The 21,442-nt window shown below is 42.7% G+C and overlaps 1 long non-coding RNA gene and 1 pseudogene across 1 annotated transcript; both read right to left on the bottom strand.

The window, feature by feature from the left end:
• Positions 1-3,541: 3,541 nt before the first annotated feature.
• On the bottom strand, positions 3,542-7,213 carry LOC106837528 (uncharacterized). Its single transcript, XR_011497593.1, has 4 exons — positions 7,121-7,213; positions 6,747-6,827; positions 6,177-6,268; positions 3,542-3,667 (listed from the first exon to the last, which is right to left on the bottom strand). It is a non-coding gene; the product is annotated as an uncharacterized lncRNA (long non-coding RNA).
• Positions 7,214-17,616: 10,403 nt separating this feature from the next.
• Positions 17,617-19,117, bottom strand: LOC139039725 (cell division control protein 42 homolog pseudogene; annotated as a pseudogene).
• Positions 19,118-21,442: the final 2,325 nt, after the last annotated feature.

Here is a 21,442-nt window from a genome sequence, read left to right as displayed (position 1 = left end):
ACTGAAATCACACAAAGTATGTTTTCTGACCATAATGGAATTAAACTAGAATCAGTACCAGAAAATCTCTAAACACTTGGATATTAAACAACATACTTCTAAATAATTCATGGATCAAAGAGGAAATTTCAAATTAGAAAAGATTTTAATTAGAATGAAAATGAAATTTTAATGATATTGGAAAATATTTTAAACTGAGAGAAAATGAAAACATATTACAAAATTTGTAGGATGCAGCAAAAGCAGTGTTTAGGGGAGATTTTATAGCATTAAGTGCCTATATTAGAAAAGAAAAAAGCTTTCATATCAATAATCTAAGGCTTAAGAAACTTTAGGAAACTAGAAAAAGAACAAAATAAACACAAAGCAATCAGAAGAAAATAAATAATAAGAGCAGAAATAAAATTGAAAACAGAAAAACAGGACAGAAAATTAATGAAACCAAAAGGTGGTTCTTTTTTTTTTTTTGAGGAAGATTAGCCCTGAGCTAACATCTGCTGCCAGTCCTCCTCTTTTTACTGAGGAAGACTGGCCCTGAGCTAACATCTATGCCCATCTTCCTCTACTTTATATGTGCGACACCTGCCACAACATGGCTTGACAAGCGGTGCATAGGTCCACACCCAGGATCTGAACCGGTGAACCCCAGGCCGCTAAAGCAGAATGTGCAAACTTAACTGCTGCACCTCTGGGCTGGCCCTCAAAAGGTGGTTCTTTGAAAAGACAAAAAACATTGATAAACCTCTAGCAAGACTGAAAAAGAAAAAAAAAAAGGGAGAATACATGAATTATCAACCACAGAAAGGAAAGGGGCTTATCACTACATAGTGGAGGTTTGCACACTATTTGCAGCATTTCAAAAGTGTAATCGGCAGTTTGGAGTAGATGAAAGAGCACGAGCTTTGGAGTTGACAGACATGGTTACAAATCCTGGTTCTTTTACTAATCAGCTGTGATATAAAGGCAATTACTTCACCTTTGAGGTCTCAATTTTCTCATGTGTAAAACGAAGGTTGTAATATTTTAACTCAAAGACCAAAAGGTAAGGTTTAAATGAGATTAAAGTAGGTGAAGAGCCTGGCACATAGAATGTGCACAACAAATGATACTTTTCTACTCACCCTCTCCTATCAGGAACGACATTGACCAATAATAAGGATAAACAATGAGAATATGTTTCTTTGTTTTTATTACCAATTATATAAATTCATTATAAGATAGTTTCTCTACTTAAAGGCTTCCAGTCCCACCTTACCATGCTGATCCAAAAGCTCTACTTTGCATATTAATATATTTATATCTATGTAGCATCTATCTATCTTTCTATATATATCTAACAAGATTAAAACCACATAGGAGGGCTGGCCCAGTGGCGTAGTGGTTGAGTTCACGCACTCTGCTTTGGTGGCCTGGGGTTCACTGGTTCGGATCCTGGGCATGGACCTACACACTGCTCCTCAAGCCATGCTGAGGTGGCGTCCCACATAGAAGAACTAGAAGGACCCACATCTAGAATATACAACTACATACTGGAGCTTTGGGGAGGAAAAAAAAGAGGAAGATTGGCAACAGATATTAGCTCAGGGTCAATCTTCCTCACCAAAAACACAAATAGGACGTCAAATTTAACGCTGCTTTTGATTGTTTTGTTTGATAATTAAAATTTTCAAACCTAGTGTCCATGAGTGAAGCCCTAGTGGAAACCATAGGATTAATGTGTCCAGTAATATGTAATTTTGCAAAGCCCACACTAGATGGCAGATTGTAGATAGGATTTTCTGGATCACAAATTAATTAGGGTTTTTCTACAATCTTGGAGCCTAGCCAGCTGATACAGAAGGTGGAACCTTCCTCTTGATTTCCTCTTTGTGGGGATAGTTAAGATATTTTGGTAGTTGAGGTATTTGGGAACCGTGTTGCAGGTAGTCAAATTAGAAGAAGCAAGTACCTATGAGAGTTTTGGGGGAAAAAGGGAATGAACAAATACCAGTCACTGAGACCCAAACAGCCAGATCCTGCAATATTTTTTACTTTCTTAAAAATAAAAGATAAGGGCCAGCAAGTGGCATAGCAGTTAAGTTCACGTGCTCTGCATCAGTGGCCTAGGGTTCACCGGTTTGGATCCTGGGCTCAGACCTACACAGCACTCATCAAGCCATGCTGTGGTGGCATCCCACATAGAAGAACTAAAAGGACTTACAACTAGGATATACAACTGTGTGCTGGGGCTTTGGGGAGAAAAAAAAAAAAACTACATGCTATATTTCATCACTACAATTTGGGAGAGAGGAGTACATGAAAGGTAGATATTACTCAGGAATCTTTCTGAATCATTTTGATGACTTCAATAGACTTTTTAATACAATAGTCTTTTACTTTATCTCTTCATTTTTTCCTTTCCTCTCTACTTTTTTTAAATCATGTTTTAAGCAAGTCTTTAACAAGAGCATACTTTGTACAAAGAGCTGTGTAAATGAGGGGTGAGGGAATTGGATGTAGGGGGGTGGGGAGTGAGTCATGCATTCTGAACAACCCTCTCTCCTTAAGGACACTGTAGTCTTACAGGGAAAATAAAACAATTACAGAAATTCCATAGTACAGGTAGAAAGTGAGACATGCAAAGTTTTATGAGATGTAAAGGAGAGGACTGTCTCATTCTGGCATGAGTAGTGAAAGAGGAAGAAAGTGGTGTATACTGAGGACTAACGATATGGCAGGTATTACGCTAGATGGTTTACATGCATGATTTAATTTCATATTGTTTTTACCCTGTTAGATGATTATTACAATGCTCATGTTTCACAGGCAGTAACTGAGTGCTGGGGAGGAAAGTAACCAGGGCACATTTCCAGATAGGAAGCACCAAAATCTGGGATTGAACCCGGATCTGTTTGCCTCTAAAGATGCACGTGGGAGAGGTGTCATCTATCACTGTTTTTATTCGGGGGGATAATTTATTGCATTTTTGAGAAATAGAAATTCTATGTATGTTCGTTTAAGGATAGAAGAATTGTAACACATTGGAATGACAGGAAACAGACATCCAGGCACAGCACTGACACGGATATGGAAGCTGAAAGAGAGCAATGGTGCTCTCAGCACTCAGGCTGACTGGAACCAGGCTACCTGTAGACTGATCCTAGGTTCTTAGGACTAAAAATGCCTTTGAAAAGAGAAAGAAAAAAGACGTCATTGAAATCTGCACAGGGACCAAAGCTGTGTCAATACATCCTCAGGGGATTATTTCTAGAATCTCTCCACTTGACCTTGGTGTCCTGCTTCTGCTGAGTCTCTGTTCTGGGTTTCCCTGCTGCCTCTGTGTTATGGTTACATCAACCGAGCTCACAAAGGTGAATGTACCCAGTCCTCGGAATGCTGGTACTAATGCGTATCATTTCTTTTCAACACAGTTGTTGAGCTCCTACCATAAGCCTGCCCTAAGCGGTAGGTGCCAACGTGAATCACGTGGAGGCTCTGCCTCATAATTATGTCTTACTTGGGCCTCTCTTGAATTCTCTGTCAAATTATGAGCTCCTTTGGGGTTCCTTTGTAATTTTTTGCAGTAGAGCAGACGATGTCAGACAGACCTGGGTTAAAGTTCCGGTTCCACTCCTTGTGAATCGTGGAAACTTTATCACAGAGCTGCTATGAGCCTCAGTTTTCTTCTCTGTAAAATGGAAATGATAATAGTAGCTTGGGATGATTTAACAAGACAAGACAAGTTGAGAGCTTAGCAGTGCCTGCCATCTAGTAAGTGATCAATCAATGGTAGCCAGCGACTGGAGGATGATGAACTATGGCAAAGGGAAGAGGAAAACCCTAGCCTTGTCCTTGTAGTCCAAAAAATTATAATTTTTATAGGTAAACAGCAACCTTGGACTAATTATAGTCTCCATGAGCTTTTGGGTGGCTCATAGCTATGTGAGCTGCAGCCACAGACTGCCTGGTCCTGATTCAACCAGGATCCCCTCTGACATGTCTGGGACGTGGTTAGTACTCTCTTCAGTGTGACCTCTGACTAGTGCCCAATCCCAAAGACCTTGAGTTTCTGCCACCCTCAAATGGTCTTCTTCCACATTGACTTGGTTGACGTAGGAGAGTGTTGATGGTAAAAGGAGGACCATGTGTCCTGAATGAGCAAGTTGCATGAAGTAATTGGTGAGAAAACTGTTTCATTAGCTAGATTCTACAGGCAGTAAAAGAAATTAGGCCACACGGAAGTGTACATCTTAATTTCAAAAGGAAATTGGGACCCACAGTACACAGGCTCTTGCTCCTTGTTCTTGGGTGAGAGGCTAATATCCATGGAATTTAGGCAGAAGGAAGAGTCTGCAGGGTGGGAGGACCTTGCAGTCTGAAGTTGGTGCTTCAAAGGAACTGCTTCTCACCCTCATAGGCCAGATGCAAGGGGCCACTCCATTGCCTCTCTGACCTTGTCACCTACCCCGCTTCCCCTTCCTCACTCTGCCCTAGCCCTCAGGATAAGCTATTCCTGGGTCTGCAATTCAAAGCAATGTATTTCTTTCAAAGTTTCACCTCTGGAACAATGACCAAAGCATTCAGTTAAGACCCATGTTCACATTATTTGTACTTATAAATTGGTCTGATGTTCTCCTAATTAACTTGAACTGAATTTTACAAACATTTATTTAGTTATTTAAAAAATTTTTATTATTATTTTTCCTTTTTTGATGAGGAAGATTGGCTCTGAGCTAACATCTGTTGCCAATCTTCCTCTTTTTGCTTGAGGAAGATTGTCCTTGAGCTAACACTTGTGCCAATCTTCCTCTTTTTTTTTTATTGCGTTCATAATAGTTTACATCAATGTGAGACTTCAGTTGTACATTATTTCTAGACAGTCATCACACAAGTGCTCCCCTTCACCCTCTGTGCCCAGCTCCCACCCCTTTACCCCCGGTAACCACTGAACTGTTTTCTTTGTCCATGCGTTTTTTCATATTCCACATCTGAGTGAAATCATCTGGTGTTTGTCTTTCTCAGTCTGGCTTATTTCACTTAGTATAATTCCCTCCAGATCCTTCCATGTTGTTGCAAATGGGATGATTTTGTCTTTTTTTATGGCTGAGTAGCATTCCATTGTATATATATACCACATCTTCTTTACCCAATCATCAGTCGATGGGCACTTGGATTGTTTCCACGTCTTGGCTATTGTGAATAGTCCATTAATGAACATAGGGGTACATATGTTACTTTGGATTGTTGATTTCTAATCTTCCTCTATTTTATATGTGGGATGCTGCCACAGCATGGCTTGATGAGTGGTATACATTCCGTGCCCAGGGTCTGAACCTGTGAACCCCAGGCCACCAAAGCAGAGTGCGTGAACTTAACCACTACGCCACCAGGCCAGCACCTACAAACTTATTTAGATGAGATATAGTAAAGAAATCACTCTCAAACCTTTCTAAGGAAAGAGATGCATTTGTCAAGTTATAAAAATAATATAATCCATTCTATTTTTAAATTTAGCATTGAACAGGTATTATTATGTTAACTCTCACATGGTAAAATATTAGAAATACAAAATGATATGCATGGACCTTGTCCAGCCTGGTTGTCTCCTCTGAACTTTAGTCTTGCGAGATGTACCCAATTCCCACTCCAACTTCACCAATCAACTCCCTCACCTCTATTACTAGCTTCTTGGGTGTTCTTCCAGAATTTTATTTTATTTATCTATTTTTAAAGATTTTATTATTTTTATTTTTCCTTCCTCTCCCAAAAGCCCCCCAGTACATAGCTGTATATTTTAGCTGTGGGTCCCTCTAGTTGTGGCATAATGGGATACCACCTGAGCATGGCTTGATGAGCGGTGCCATGCCCGGGCCCAGGATCCGAACAGGCGAAATCCTGGGCCATCAAAGCAGAGTGCACAAATTTAACCACTCGGCCATGTGGCCGGCCCCCAGAATTTTAATTAATATACAAATATATATATATGAATATGCAAATATATGCATAAATATACTTACATCAGGGAAATATAGAATTTTTTTTCTACTTTTTTTCTACTTTTTTTGACAAGGAAAAACTTTTTAAATTTACAAACAATTCATTTGGTGCATTTCAAAAGGTGCAATATTTTTCTTCATTATCAATAAAAGGATTTAGGAATTAATTTCAAAGAAATAAGGAAATGGCAAACAAATTACCTTGAAAGGCACCGTCACATGTGCATTGTATCCTAGAAAAGAGGGGCAAATCAGGTTCTACCCACTTTGATGAGTTTCATCAAATACTGGACCTATTCAAGGGTGGAGAGAAAAGGCAACATTCAAAAGGGAGCGTGTGTTATTAAATGGGGCATTTGCAATACTCCTTCCTAAGAGCACCAGGCGGGGACTAAACCAGTTTTCTAAACTAGATCTAGGAGGTGGAACGTGGAATCAGTCTGTCCTCCTCCTCTCAAACACTGTTCACTGGCTAATGAATGAAAAAGTAAGCTAAAACCACCACCACCACCTCACACACACTGCCAGAAAAGAAAAAGAAAACACTGAGAGTCCCAGATTACTCTCCAAACAGGAACCAGTGAGCAGCTTCAACAATTGGAGCCTAGAATTAGTCTGCTACAAAGTCATCATGAGCTTGCCTTACTTTGGAACTCAAAAATTTTTTGTAACAATAAAAACAAAAACTAGTTCTGATCACTTTCCTGATTTATTTACTCAAATTTAACTAGTATTTAAACTGAGTTGGGAGGAGGAGGAGGCCATACTTACAGGCCTTGTCTCACAGAAGTGCATGTGGGCGGGTACAGACCATTTTTCATGACTGCTGTCAAGCAAGGCTGGGAGATTCAGCTGGTACAGAAACAATGAGCCCTTTTTAGATCATACAGTTTATTACTTACATAGAGAGCAACAGCAAGATCAGCAAAGGTGCCAGCTCTCTGTGTCCCTTGCCCCACCATACAACACTAAAACAAAAGAGATCAGATAACAATGCGACACAGGCAATGGGGAGCTCTGTTTCTGAGAAACCAATTTCACACTTAGCAGTTTGAGTACTTCATACTAAGCAGTTTTATAGCATGCAGGTGACACTGAAGTATGGGGAAGAGGGGCATTTTGAGGCAGAAACCGTTACATCTTACCAGAATCCAGGGGGCAGTGAGAAATGTCCCATGACAGCCTCTAGGGAAGATAAAAAGGTGGGTGAGAAGTGGCCTTGCAGCAGCTCCTCACAGGCCTCCCTTCTTCCATGTTCTGAGAGGATGAAGAGGCATTTTACCAAGACAGATCAACTGAGGGTAAGCCTTGTCTATGGCCTGGTCTATATGGATACATGCAAGGACACCTAGACAAAGCAGTTTCCTGACAAATTCACCCCAAACCTTTCACATCACCAATCAAGATCTCTTTTTAGATCATAGGCCACCCCAACAGATATCCTAATACAAATCCTTTTTATTTGTCCTAGGGAATGTAGATCCAACAATCAGTTAAATTTAGAGCACTTGCTATCGTCTGTGAATAAGATGAGGCTAAAGGAAACCAGATCAATGTCCAGAAAGTTGATCTTGTTCTGTCATCTTGAGTGACTCCCAGAGTCAGCAGCTGCTGAGAGATTTTTGAGAGTTCTTAGATTAAGATTCCCCATTGGCCAGTGGTCAAGTTGATGGTGGTGGTGGCAGTCTGCATCAAATTGGCCATATGCTCTGCAGACAAGAGCTGAGAGAGATTAACAGTCCCTCCCCAAGCCTTACCCTCCCCAGTAGCCAAAGGTGTTGCTGTGCTACCACAGCTGTGTGCTTGCTACCAGTCCCTGCAGCAATCATGTCACCCTTCTACCCGTCCTCCCCATGTCTTACTCACATCATATTCCCAGACTCATTTCTAGGTGGCTCAGCAGTTTCTTCCTTGTCCACCTGTACCTCCCTAGAACATCTCCCATCCTTTGATATGTGGGCCACACTAAGCCCACTTTAGAGTTGTCATGTCATATCCATGATCATTATAATCAATCCATAACTGCCCAAATCCAGCAAGCTTAGCTGGGCAGCAAAAGAAATGCTAAGTCAGAGTCTCCCATCCCCCGGCTCTTCTTTGCTACTCACAAGTTCCAGTACCCCAGTTTCCCAGGGGTTGGACGTGGGAGGGAAAAACAAGAATGAGAATGGTTAATTACATAGTCCATTTGCCAAGACCAGCCAGGTCCAGTTCCATTTGCTACTTGCCTGTGTAGTTAGCAGTTGGGGCACATGTGCCAGGCTTCCTTGGTCTCAGGAGGTAGAATCACTAGAGCTTACTTTCAGGCCCAGTCCTGACTTGTAGATGGATTCCCATGCCCTGTGTGATAGTGTATCCAGGTGGCTATGGTCCTTACCTGGGAAGCTCAGGTCAAATCAGCTTGTTGATTCCAGTGATGTTCATTCTCCAAGAGTCCTTTTCCATAGGCATCCACCTGGGTCACAAACAGAGGGCATGAGCCATGTGCAATCTTCCGCCATAATGGTTGGCCCCACAAAGCCTGTGACTTGATTATCCAATTTTCTTGCTGCCAGGCTACACTGCTAGCCCATTGGTTAATGTCATGAGTCAATGAAAATGTAACAAGGTACAATTTGGGAGGCATTTTTAGAGCAAGCACCATAACTCACAACTATGCCCCATCAGCAGAGTTCCCTTTTCCATGCATAGTTTGAAACAGTTTTCTTTAGAGCTGCACAGCTGCAGCATCACAGTACATTCCTATCTAGGGGGCCCAAAGACCACCCACCAGGTCCAAGAATTCACTAGAAGGACTGACAACATTCAGCACATACTTGCACTCACAGCTAAGATTTATTATAGTGAAAGGATACAAAATGAAGTCAGCAAAAGGAAAAGGCGCATGGGGCAAAGTCTGGAGAAAACTAGGCCAAGGCTTTCTAGAGTCTTCTCCAGGTAGAGTCATACAAGATATGCTTAATTCCCCCATCAACAAGTTGTGACAACACACGTGAAATGTTGTCTACTGGGAAGCTCATTAAAGACTCAGTGCCTGAGGTTTTTACTGGGGGCTGGTCATGTAGGCACCCTCTGCCTAACACATACCAAAATTCCAGACTCCCAAGAGGAAAGCAGTTATTCTGCATAAGACACATTGGTTGTACAAACAGTTTAGGTACAATGAGCCACTCTTACCAGTTCTGCAAATGGTGGGAACCCTCTCTGTATCACAGTTTCCAGAAACCAACCAAAGGCCAAACTTGTAAGCAGACCTTTCTAAGCAGGCTCTTGACCCTTGGCCAAGGCATCTTTACAGCAAAAGTATTATCAGTAGGACTTCATGTAGCAGGGTAAGAGCAACCTGCAGTGTTGATCTCAGTTATGCCCTTTAGGGGTCCTTTACTTAGCCAGTTAAAACAAATCCCACTAATCATACAGAACCATCTGAGAAATCCAGGTAGCTTCATTGTTAAGTTTCTATATTAACCTTTTTTCACTTGGCCCAAGGCATAGATTCAGACACAGGCAGTAAGTTGAAGCTGACTTCAAAGCCTTCCAGGGCTGAGGCAGGGTTGTGATAGTCAGGGCTCACAGGCAAGAAGTACAGTCTCGGAGGGCATACATGTTACCAAGAGAACAAAGAGTTTACAATTGTTGGGGTATGCCAAGCAGGACATATATTAGTCAGGCAGTACAGGTTAACAGGGCCCCCAGTCTGGCCTTCCACCATGAGGCCTCCCACCCTAGTTTCTCAGTCTAGTCCAAACATGCAGTTCTTAGTTGCAGAGGGACTACCTGAGGCAGTCAGTTCCAAACAGTTTTATTTGCCTATAACATCAGTTCAACAGCTTCTCAAGTGTGGACAACATCAATAGGAATGCTACAGGCAAGTGCTGGCGCTGTGGTCATCCCCACCCATCTCATAGTCAGTGCTGGTCAGGTGTAAGGCTAGGCTCAGCAACCATTTATAACTCAAAGTCCTCACAGCTTGAAGAGGCACACAGTGAGTTTTCTTTTAGGAAGAGGGCAAGGCTTCCAGGAACAGTTCTGAAAAACAAAGATCACTAATGCCCTTTCCCCTTCCCCATCCCTAGGTGCTGGGGCTTTGTTTTTTCCTCCATCATTACAAAATCCATTGTTTTCTTTTCAGCAATCATAACTTAACATTTTTTCAATCATCCTCTACTGTCATCTAGAGCTTTCCATCTGGAAGGGTTGTATGCAAGAGGCATAAAATCACTTTCCCTGAAAAATATTTTTATATAATTTAACCAGCCAGACACATCATATTCAGAATTGGTCAGAATGAAATTTTGCATGTAAAAAATTTTTTCAAATGGGTTTACATAACCTCCCATCCCTTTTGCCCTGATAATTTATCCAGGGAGCAGAAAAGATCAATCCCTTTCTGGGGACAGCTGCATTTAATAATCAAACTGCCCTACTAAGGTGTATGTACCAGGGGAACGGTGAGGTGAGTAGAGTCAGGCTATGGAACCATGGCTGCAAACTGCTACTAATCTGGAAAGCCAAACATGGCAAGTCAACAGCAGTGAGGCAGCCTGAGACAGGGTCCAGAGTCAGATCCATCAGTAGTGAGTTGAGGAGTCACACTCTCAGTGATGTGCTCTTCCCCAACTTGCAGCTTCCTCAGGAATCATAAGTTAGGAATGCAGCCAGTCTCTGTATCAGAAATATAGAACCGAATCCTCAACAAAATTTTGGCAAACCGAATACAGCAATACATCAGAAAGATTATACACCATGATCAAGTGGGATTTATACCAGGGACACAGGGATGGTTCAACATCCGCAAGTCAATCAACGTGATTCACTACATTAACAAAATGAGAAACAAAAACCACATGATCATCTCAATAGATGCAGAGAAAGCATTCGACAAGATCCAACATCCATTTATGATAAAAAACCCTCAATAAAATAGGTATAGAAGGAAAGTACCTCAACATAATAAAGGCCATATATGACAAACCCATAGCCAACATCATACTCAACGGACAAAAACTGAAACCCATCCCTCTCAGAACAGGAAGAAGACAAGGGTGCCCACTTTCACTACTCTTATTCAACATAGTAATGGAGGTTTTGGCCAGAGCAATTCGGCAGGAAAAAGAAATAAAAGGAATCCAAATAGGCAACGAAGAAGTAAAACTCTCGCTGTTTGCAGACGACATGATCTTATATATAGAAAACCCCAAAGAATCCATAGAAAAACTATTAGAAACAATCAACAACTACAGCAAAGTTGCAGGGTATAAAATCAACATACATAAATCAGTAGCATTTCTATACGCTAACAATGAACTAACAGAAAAAGATCTCAAGAACTCAATCCCATTCACGATCACAACAAAAAGAATAAAATACCTTGGGATAAATTTAACCAAGGAAGTGAAAGAGTTATACAACGAAAACTACATGATTTTCTTGAAAGAAATCGATGACGACATAAAGAGATGGAAAGACATTCCATGCACATGGATTGGAAGAATAAACATAGTTAAAATGTCCATACTACCTAAAGCAATCTACAGATTCAACGCTATCCCAATCAGAATTCCAATGTCATTCTTTACAGAAATTGAACAAAGAATCCTAAAATTCATATGGGGCAACAAAAGACCCCAAATTGCTAAAGCAATCCTGAGAAAGAAGAACAAAGCTGGAGGCATCATAATCCCTGACTTCAAAACATACTACAAAGCTACAGTAATCAAAACAGCATGGTACTGGTACAAAAACAGGTGCACAGATCAATGGAACAGAATTGAAAGCCCAGAAATAAAACCACATATCTATGGACAGCTAATCTTTGACAAAGGAGCTGAGGGCCTACAATGGAGGAAAGAAAGTCTCTTCAACAAATGGTGCTGGGAAAACTGGACAGCCACATGTAAAAGAATGAAAATCAACCATTCTTTTTCACAATTTACTAAAATAAACTCAAAATGGATCAAAGACCTAAAGATTAGGCCTGAAAGAACAAGTCTTCTAGAAGAGAATATCGGCAGTGCACTCTTTGACATCAGCTTCAAAAGAATCTTTTCGGACACCATAACCCCTCAAATGAGGGAAACAATAGAAAGAATAAACAAATGGGACTTCATCAGACTAAAGAGCTTCTTCAAGGCAAGGGAAAACAGGATTGAAACAAAAAAACAGCCCACTAATTGGGAAAAAATATTTACAAGTTATTTATCTGACAAAGGGTTAATCTCCATAACTCAACAACTCACACAACTCAACAATAAAAAATCAAACAACTCAATTACAAAATGGGCAGGGGACATGAACAGACATTTCTCCAAAGAAGATATACGGATGGCCAATAGACACGTGAAAAGATGCTCATCATCACTAATCATCAGGGAAATGCAAATCAAAACTACAGTAAGATATCACCTTACACCTGTTAGAATGGCAAAAATATCCAAAACCAAGAGTGACAAATGTTGGAGAGGCTGTGGAGAAAAAGGAACCCTCATACACTGTTGGGGGGAATGCAAACTGGTGCAGCCACTATGGAAAACAGTATGGAGACTCCTCAAAAAGTTAAAAATAGAAATACCTTATGACCCAGCCATCCCACTACTGGGTATCTGTCCTAAGAACCTGAAATCAGCAATTCCAAAAGTCCCATGCACCCCTATGTTCATCACAGCATTATTCACAATAGCCAAGTCATGGAACCAACCTAAGTGCCCAGCAACTGATGATTGGATAAAGAAGATATGCTATATATATACAATGGAATACTACTCAGCCATAAAAAAGGACAAAGTCGTCCCATTCACAACAACATGGATGGACCTTGAGGGTATTATGTTGAGTGAAATAAGCCAGACAGAGAAAGATGAACTCTGTATGACTCCACTCATAGGTGGTAGTTAACATATGGACAAAGAGAACTGATCGGTGGTTACCAGGGGAAAGGGGGGGTGGGGGGAGGGCACTAGGGGTGAAGTGGTGTACCTACAACTCGACTAATAATGATGTACAACTGTAATTTCACAAGGTTGTTAACTATCATAACCTTAATAAAAAAATATTAAAAAAGAAAAAAAGAAATAGAGAACCAATCAGCGGCTCATTTTCAGATGGTCCCATCAGAAATAAACCCTTTTCTGTGGGCATTTGTGACCCAGATGGTCGAACCTGCATCCATGATGATTCCATAATTTATTCCACAGAGAGGTATCCTAGATCTGCAACTGTCCCAGAGTCTGAGTTTTGTTTTTTGAGCAGAGCAACTTCACCAGATTTTACTTTGGCACAGCTAGTGTTGAGGCTGACACAGCCCATACCAGAAAGTATCAAGTTTCAGCTTAGAGTCAGGTCCAGGCAATGAGCATCAGGATTCCAAAAAAGCCAGTGGCTTTTCTTCAGCAGTAGCAAAGCTGAGATGCTGTAAGGCCAGACATCCATGTTCCAAGTCTAACTGACAAGCAAGAATTTATTATAATCTTTTTTATCTTGTCAGTCTTAGAGTCCAAATAGACCCACTCAAAAATATGCACATGACGCTGCATAAATCATCAGCTTTTATGGGTCAGATATCTGATTTTGTAAGAGTTCATTAGCAACTAAAATCTGCTTTGTAAAATTCCAAAAGTGTATTTCCATCTGGAGAGTGCCTCTCTCTTCATGTTGTTTCTTTTTTTCCAGAGGTTCCAAAAGGCAAAAAGTATAGCAAATATCATCAGTCACAGAGATTTGTTTTTTATACTCAAAACGTTTAAATTTAAACCCACCCACCAATGACAAAAAGCAATTATTTGTGTGTCCCACTAACACATTTTCTTTGCAGCTTTCCATGATTGGGATGATCCCTCTAGCATTTATGAAATTATAAGCATATAACATTTTCCATCAATTTTTATCCTACATCCAGATGCAATAGCCACAGAACACAAAGCTAAGTTTTCAAAAATCCTCTCCTACATTTTAAATTGAAATTTACTCACCCCTCTACCAGTAAATTGAACATTTACAGGGTTAACCATTACAGCAGCCAAGGAAGAATCTCAGGTGGAATGTGAGGTTGGGGTGAGGGTTTGGGGGGTAGGCTACTGTTAACAGTGAATGGCAATTAGGCTGAAGAAATGACCAGAGTGTTTTTTTCCCTTTTTTCCCTCTGGTTTGCTTTGCTCCAGCTCCAGGAACCAATCTAACATTCTTTCCTCCCACTTGGAGGAAAGAGCAATACAAACTTTTAATATTTGTGGCCCATCTAAGCTCAACTTGGCAAATCTTGCGGCTCTTTCTCCTCTCACCTGGAGGAAAGAACAAACACAAAAAGGCATGACAAGTCTACACTTTTTTCCTCTCACTTTAGCCAGCACAGCCAAAAACAGCTGGGAGATCCAGCAAGCCAAATCTCCTGGAGCTGGATTTACCATTTTCAAATTCCATGGGTAACTTCTACCTCTCATAAAAGACTGCTATTTCATACAATGGATGACTCCATAGCTAGCCAAGCACTAAAGGTTTGTCATCCCTTACTCCTTCTTTCTTACTTTTCCCAAACAATGCTTCTGCCATATTTCAGTGAGTCAGAGTTGGACTAGCAAATCCCACTTCTGACACCAACTGAGTTAGGGGTCCTCAAGACCATCCCCTAAGTTTGATGATTCACTAGAAGGACTGACAACACTCTGCATGTAGTTGCACTCACAGCTAGGATTTATTACAGTGAAAGGATACAAAACAAAGTCAGCAAAATGAAAATGCACAAGACAAAGTCCGGAGGAAACAAGGCAAAATCTTCCAAGAGTCACACAGGATACACTTAATTTCCCCATCAACAAGTTGTGACAAAACATGTGAAATTTTGTCTACCAGGAAAACTCATTAAAGACTTAGTACCCAAGGTTTTTATTAGGGGCTGGTCACAAAAGCACTCTCTGCCTAACACATACCAAAATTCCAGACTCCCAGGAGGAAAGCAGGTATTCAGCCACACTGGTTGTAAACCACACTGGTTGTATAGTTTAGGCACAATAAGTCACTCTTATCAGTTCTGTGAATGGTGGCAACCCTCCCCATATCACAGTTCCCAGACACTAGCCAAAGACCAACTTTGTAAGCACGCCTTTCTAAGGATAAGCAGGCTCACACCTGCTATGTTAACTCTCCTACAGAACCCCACTGTCCTTTAACTTAGCTGATGCTTCCATGAACCAGGCCCAGGCATCACCAGGAACCTCAGTGTACCCAGGTCCCCAAGAAACCTAAGGTGATGGTATAGACACTGCATCTGAGATAGCCACATCTTGGTGGTGACTGTGTACTTACGAAATTCCATTAATGCCCAGTGTGGTAAGTTGAATAATAACCCCCAGAGATTTACAGGTCATAATCCCTAGAACCTGTGAATGTTACTTCTCATGGTAAAAGGGACTTGGCAGATGTTAAGGATTAAGTTAAGGATCTTGAGATGAGGAATCCTAGATTATCCATGTGGGCCTTATATGTAATCACAAGTGTCCTTAAAAGAAAGAAGCCAGAGAGAGATTTGACTGCAGAAGAGGAAATAGGGCATGTGATGATGGAAGCAAGAGACTGGAATGATGTGAGAGAGGGGTGATGAACCACGGAATGAGGAGACCCCTCAGAAACTAGAAAAGGCAAGGAAAATGATTCTCCCTTAGAGCCTCTGGAGGGAATGCAGCCCTACCAACAACTTGATTTCAACCTACTGAAAATCACTTTGGACTTCTGGCTTTCAGAACTGTAAGACAATACATTTGTATTGTTTTAACCCACAAGTTTGTGGTAATTTGTTATAACAGCAATAGGAAACTAATTCACCCAGTTTACTTCTTTCCTGGATATACCATTTCCATTTAATAATGCACGTTTGCTGGGCAATATCCACTTTGTTGGTGTTTTCATTTTTACCCATTCCAGAATGAGCATGTCAGAGTATGAACAACATCTGTGTTGCTTAGTTAGCTTCTCAGTGTCCACCAGCACTCAATAACAAGCCAACAACTGCCCCTCAAATGGAGTATACCAGGCAGTGGTGTCAGGCAAATGCTGTGTCCAAAACCTTAGGCGGCACCAGTGCCTAGTGCCACAGGCTCCAGTCTACATAACCATCAATCGTTGACATTTGTAGCTCAAAAGGCATGTTAGAACTAACTGGTCCAAATAGGAGGGCTGTCTGCACAGCCAGCTGGATAGTTTCCTTATGTACCCTCTTTACACTAGCTCCTTAATCAGTATAGTGATCTCCTCATCCCCTCTCTTCCCTTCACCTGGCATCCTATACTGCTCTACTAGTATCACATAACTGGGCTGAAAGATCCAGGTGGGCTCCTAGTTATGGACTCATCCCACTAGTAATTTTTTATTTGTGGCATTTCCCCACCGGGAACATTTCTAACAATTAAGGAGTATTACACACACACAACACATCTGTTCCCATAATACATTCAGAGGTATCAGTTACAACCGCTTGGGTGTGTGAACTGTTCACCAAATAAAATATAATACAGATAAGTCTCAAGGGCCACAATGGTATGGATTCTTTTACCGTAGATAAGCAGGTCCACTTGTGGCCAGAATTATAAATCTGGCAGAAAATGGTAGCTTCATAAGAAGCATATAGTCCTTTACTTCGTAAGAGGCCTCATTTTCTTCTTTGACTACTGGAGAGCTTCAGTGTGGTAAATTCACCCACATAGTCTCCAAGCTTTACTTGGCAAAAAGGCCCTGAATTTTGTCAGAGCTTATTAGGCATACCTGCTGGCAAGCGTCTGCTAACATTGCACTAAAGCCTTCAAGAGAGAAACTCGATTTGTCAACCAACAGACATTATTTACACCCAGTAAACTTTGGACATCAAAAGAATTTTCTCTAACACTTTGTAAGCATTCATAGCACAAGTAACATATCATTTAAATTATATATTTTCATAATGCTACATTGAATTGGCTCAGAGCCCTCACTCCTTAGCTTTTTTCTCTTTACTGTAAGTTTGGCCCAAACTCTACCAGTTGAATTCAGACATGTTTTAGAGAAACACAGACCGAGTTGTTTAACACGGGCACTTCAAGGGTTACAACAGCTGCAGAGACCATGTTATCTCTTCAGGGAGTTGAGGGCAGGGCAGAGGAGGTCAGCTGTAGCAGAGGGGAAGTTTCTTTCATTGAAGCAGTATAGGTCAGGGTAAGAGAGGGGGAGAGAGCAGGGGCACGGCCAGAGCAGCTCTGCACCAACAAGCACCAATAAGCACAGGTTTGCACTTACTTTCAGATTTAAGCTGCTGTCTGCTCAGCTTCAACAAACGAACTAACAGCTAAGACACCACTCAGGAAGCTGGCTTCACTCCTACCCTTCTAGGTCTCCAAATATTCATTAACAGGAAACAGATACCATCAGATCCTGGGGAGTCTTCCCATGTCACTTAACCCAACCCACACAGTCTGTTAACAGTATGACAACGGGAGGAGGCTTATTCCCCACTCCTGTCCACCACTTAGACAAGAGCATACACTACCAGATCCCAGAGAGTCTTATCACAGCCTTCAACCTGGCCCACATGGCTCTGTCTTTCAAAAAGCCCTACGTTGGGTGCCAAATTTGTCAACTAAGGCTGACAAACTGTAAGACCATTAAGGAACCGGCATGGAGCAGTTTCCTCTACAACTGCAAAAACGGATTTTCATTTTTAATTTGATTTAAACATTGCTTTTACTCTGATGACAACACCAACGGTGCAGAAAGTGCTGTGGAGGTACATTCGGAGCAGTACTCCCCTGCAGTTTTTCAGTTCCAGAGGACAGCCAACAGTGCTTTGTGAAATACATCCTTTAGGGGTTTTTTGTGTGAATGCAGAACATTCTACCTATTCAACAGCTGTTAGGTCACAGACCAGCATTTTAGCAGGCTGTGGGGTGAGAGGATTCTGTGTCCTTGGCAAGTTTTTCACTAAGTAGAAGGTCATATTTCTGAGATCAGTTTTGGTTCCAACAAACAAGGAGTCTTTGGACAATGGTGAATTCTCTCAGGTACCCACTTTTTTCTCACATTTTCAAATGAGGGCAGAAGACCACTAAAAAGTAGACTAGAAACATATCTGTTTGTTGATAGCTGAGGGGTTCTGTCAAACTTTTCTTGGCCTGCAGGACCAAAAAGTCCAAGGATGTATGGCTCTCACCAATCATAACTGTGACTGCATAGTCGTCAGAAACCATTGAACATATTCAGACATTAATTCGTTTGTTGTGTAGGATATCAAAACATATCTTACCAATAGTGCCATCACTCACACAATTGTCTGTGTTACTGAAATATTTTTTTAATTCGTTTTTTTTTTTATTGGCAGCTGAGCTAGCAACGGTTGCCAATCTTTTTTTTTTTTTTTTTGCTTTTTCTTCCCAAACCCTTCAGTACATAGTTGTATATTTTTAGTTGGGGGTCCTTCTAGTTGTGGCATGTGAGATGCTGCCTCAGCGTGGCCCCACCAGCGGTGCCATGTTCGCACCCAGGATCTGAACCAGCCGAACCCCGGGCCTCAGAAGCAAAGCACCGGAACTTAACTGCCGGGCCACGTGGCCGGCCCCTGAAATATTTTTTAATCCACTTGAAATATACCAAATTTAATTTTGAACTCAGCTTCTCCACTTGACTTTAAGGACTATGTGTTTTTATCAGCCTTAAGTTTGCCTAGTAGAAAAGGACGTGCAAGAAGGGTTTAGGCCCAGTAAGCTTTCATAGTCGAGAAGGTGGGCCGAACTGACCAGATGGTGGTGGTGGGTAAGACCACGAGCCACGAAACACTGCAGAAAAAGTCTTCGCTAGCAGGAGGGGTAAAGGTCAGCTGGCAACTCACTCCACCCAGACTGACAGTCGCAAGAGGAATGGAGGATACTGGCGGAAACTGGGCCGCTGGCCCCTGCCTTTAATAACCGCTGATGCCTCGAGAATCTGGTGTGGAAGCAGCAGTATTCAGAAGCCGTCCCCAGGCCCTTCCTCATGCCTCCACCTCACCCACCCGACCCCAGTAGCGATTCTCTGGGCCGACAGGTCAGGTCCCCAGCTATAAAGGTGAGTGTTGTACAGGCAATGAAGGTGTCAACCGCCAAACTGCTGTCGGTTATAGAAACATTCCCCTGGGAGCCAGCGGTCTCCATGCGTCACGTGACTCTCTGGAGGGCCAGGAAAGGTACACAAGGGCGCATCACTTCACTGCCAATCGCCGCGGTGAGAGCCCACCATGGACACCTGGAGCTACGTGAACCGCCAAGGCCGAGAGGGTTCCAGCCACGTTCCTCCCTCCAGCTCCATCTTCCGCGCTTCACTTAAACAAACTCCACCTTCTCGCAACTTCCGGCCCCTGACGCCTGGGAAGTCCCGGCTCTCTCAAAGCGAGGTAAGAGCGGCGAGGCGCGGGGAGAAACAGACGTGAAGGGGGCGACAGGAGGCGTCCCCGCGTGGGCTGGACCCGATGGGGTCCGCGCGGCGACCCGGGCCTATGGGAGTCTGCCAGGGCGGTGACGTCAGAGGCGGCAACGGCAGAGCCCGCCCTGTGGGCGGAGCCACGGAATGAGCCTGGAGTTCAGGGTGTCCTAGGGGTCTTAGCCCTCTGGTCTTCTTTTCCAGTTGGAAAGACCTGGGTTCCCCTAGCCCCTTACCGGGGCTTTTGCAGCGCCCGCCGCGTTCGAATGAGAAATTGCCCTGACTTTGTGGCACCTATGCGGTGGCGCGGAGAGCGCCCAGCTCCCCGCAGGTGGAGCCTTTAAATGGGGAGTCCTGGACGAGGCCCCGATGGAAATGCGGGCTGGCAGTTCGTCAGGAACACAGAGACTGGACGCCCTTCGGCCGGAATTAGCGTTCCTGGAACAGTGGGTGCCTCCTGGTCCCAGCCATTTAGCAAAGCCAGCTTGCAGCGACCTGTGGTAGCTGAGCGTTTCAGACACCTTGGAAGCTCTGCCGTTCCAAGGTGTCTGTGAGACCCACAAACACCTAAGGTTTTGTGTTGGCGGAGACGGAGGACTGCATGCCACGTGTGATGCGTGTATTGTTAGCATGCTAGCTCTTCACCCCTGGGTGTGATTTTTACTATGTTAAAGGAGCTAGGGTCACCTTCAGTGGACTCCTGGGTGCTAGGGCGCATATGTAAAACCCAGGAAAGTCCTGAGGCTGTGGAATGTGGATCTTGGTGGCCTCTATCTGATTCTCCTAGCCTGTCCATTGGTTAGGGCCAATCTTGTTAGGGCTTGATCTTTTTACGCCCGGAGCCTTGCAGATGGCCTAACTGCTTTTACTTAAAATTATGCTACATATTGATGAGTGTGTCCTTTTTCAATGCTTCAATACTCTTGATTTCATCTTCTTGGTGGTCTCTAATCCCAGGTAAGTGTTCTTAACACAGTTTTCACATGTTTACCTGATTGGAAGTACACTGTGGGAATATTTTTTTTCTTAAGATTTTATTTTTCCTTTTCCTCCCAAAGCCCCCGGGTACATAGTTGTATATTTTAGTTGTGGGTCCCTTCTCGTTGTGGCATGTGGGACGCTGCCTCAGCGTCGCCTCATCAGCGGTGCCATGTCTGCACTCAGGATCCGAACCGGCGAAACCCTGGGCCGCCGAAGTGGAGCCCGCTAACTTAACCACTCAACCACGGGGCGGCCCCACTGTGGGAATATTTTGAGTAAAAAATGTAGTTTGCTCTCTACGCTTCCCAAACCCACAAAACATCTGAGATGTGCCCTACTTGTTTGCTTAATTGGGTGTATAACTAATAAACTGCACGATATGAGGCTTCCACCTCATTTGGTAATAAGGTAGAATTGCTGACGTTCACACAGGGCTTATTATTTGCCAAGCACTGTTCTTGGTGCTCTGCAGGTACTAGTACCTTCTACCCTCAGTGAAGTGTTAACCAGTGAGTATGTGCTGCTGTTATTCCCATTTACAGATAGACTGTAGCACTGTGAGATTAATTTGCTCAAAGTCACACAGAGGTCTGTCCTTTATTATTTTGAGGAAGATTAGCCCTGAGCTAACATCTGCTGCCAATCCTCCTCTTTTTGATGAGGAAGGCTGGCCCTGAGCTAACATGGTGCCCATCTTCCTCTACTTTCTATGTGGGACGCCTACCACAGCATGGTGTGCCAAGCAGTGCCATGTCCACACCCGGGATCTGAACCGGCAAACCCCGGGCTGCCAAAGCAGAACATGCGAACTTAACTGCTGTGCCACCGGGCCAGCCCCAAGGTCTGCCCTCTTAATTAGTATTCTGTAATCTTACTGTAATGGGAGACTGGACCGGAAGTCTGGAGGCCTATATTCCAAACCCATCTCCACTGTTTTCCACCTGTGTTATATTTATAAGTTAAAACCTCCCAAAGAAGTGCAGCTGAGTCTCAGTTTACCGGAAAAATGAGGGAGCTATGCCAGTCCTGTTGACCTCCCTGAATTGTTATGCACATCAAATACGATTATTTTTTTTAAA

Source organism: Equus asinus, chromosome 23, assembly GCF_041296235.1.
Source record: "Equus asinus isolate D_3611 breed Donkey chromosome 23, EquAss-T2T_v2, whole genome shotgun sequence".
Lineage (NCBI taxonomy): Eukaryota > Metazoa > Chordata > Mammalia > Perissodactyla > Equidae > Equus > Equus asinus.
The sequence above is the reverse complement of the archived record's forward strand: the minus strand, read 5'-3'. Positions and strand labels throughout refer to the sequence as shown.